Here is a 1,678-nt window from a genome sequence, read left to right as displayed (position 1 = left end):
GGTGAGTCGCCCTTCTACTTGATGTTTGGACACTAGCCAAGGCTTCCAGTTGACTTCCTGTTGGGTCGAGTCCAGGAGCCAACAAGGGGCACTGTGCATGAGTGGATTCGTGAACATCAAGCCCGGCTACAACTGGCTTTTGAAGGTGCCAGGGAGAGGCTTCGAGCGACTGCAGATCGCAGGAAAAGAGGCCACGATGAAGGGGTGAGGGACCCTCCTCTAGCGGAAGGGCAGCTGGTGTTGGTGCGAGACCTTGGGTTGCGTGGACGACAGAAAATTAGGGATTTATGGGATCACAGGGTGCATACCGTGCTAAAGGCACCTGGAGAGGGGGCCTCAGTGTACACCATTGCCCCGCAGGATGATCCCTGTAAATCCCGGTCCATCGGTCCCTACTTAAGGCAGTGGTACGGAGAGAACAAGCCGAGGAGGCGGTAGTTCAGCCTCCATGCCTCTCTCCCACGAGGTCCCCTCAGTCACGACAGGACCCGCTAGAGAACGGGGACGGGTTTGTGGTGCAAGAGGAGCATTCAAATGAGCCCGAGCAGGAAACTAGGCCTGACTTGCGTGTTGTGCAAGCCTCTCCTGAGACTGCAGTACCTTCTACCTCCAGGGCCACCATACCAGTTGACCCGAGTACAAGTAGCGCCCCAGTGCGCCGGACGGCAAGGGCCACCGCTGGACATCATTCAAATGTTCACAGGCTCCCTAGAGCAGCAGAGGAAGGGCAAAGCTACTCGTCAGTACATGCAACCCCTGCTGTCATGTTTAGGCCTTGGTTGTAGCCAGCCCGGCATACCGTCATCGGGGCGACGATGCATTTTGTGGGGGTGATTGTAGCAGGATAGATTGCTGCAGGTGTGTCTGGGAGGGTAATTGCAGCCCCTGGCCTCTAGGGACACTATAAAAAGATGAAGCGGCCCATTTGCCGTCATGGGCATCTTCTGGTCTCTGGGACCGCCCACTTCCTGGTGCGCACTTCTGCTTAGCCTCACAGCTCCGGAAAACACCACAGCCCAATCTCGCCATAAATCGAGCTTCTGTGATCTGCGTGCTGTTTTGCTTAGGAAGAAGTGGGAGCTCAGCTCCCACTTCTTCCTAAAGTGTTCTGTATTTTTTAATTTATATTTCTTTTTGTGTGTGGATTTTAATTATTTGTTTTTCCCCCTTCCCTCAGTGCTGAGGACCCAGTCTCTTGCCCAGGTGGAGGTTTCCCTCGTATGGAGTGTCGTGTCCTGGTGAAGGGATTCACGTGTGAGTGTGCCATATCACGTGCTTGGGGTAAATTACATTTTAGTTGTTTTGTTTTGGGGGCCTCCACCTTGCGTAGCTAACGGGTCTCAGCTAAACAGATCCTTTCCCTATTCAGTTTGTGTGAATGTTTTATTGAAATTTCTTGTTTTTAATTGATTTTTAGAACTTTTGTAATAAAATTTTATTTTTAACTCTGAGCCACGCCTCCTGCCTTTGTGTACAATCGATCTACTCATCCTTTTTTCCACTTACCACACATGCATCAGAGACATTAAGACCTGGATGACAATTACTTACCTCCTCCTAAACCCAGATAAAACTGAGGTCATGATACTGGATCCTAAACACCTGAGAGATGCTCTCTCAGATCAGATAGTCTCCCTGGATGGTGTAAATGTTGCCTCCAATTCTTCAGTCAGAAACT

The sequence above is a fragment of the Oryzias melastigma genome, unplaced genomic scaffold, assembly GCF_002922805.2.
Source record: "Oryzias melastigma strain HK-1 unplaced genomic scaffold, ASM292280v2 sc00340, whole genome shotgun sequence".
NCBI classification, from domain to species: Eukaryota; Metazoa; Chordata; class Actinopteri; order Beloniformes; family Adrianichthyidae; genus Oryzias; species Oryzias melastigma.
The sequence above is the reverse complement of the archived record's forward strand: the minus strand, read 5'-3'. Positions refer to the sequence as shown.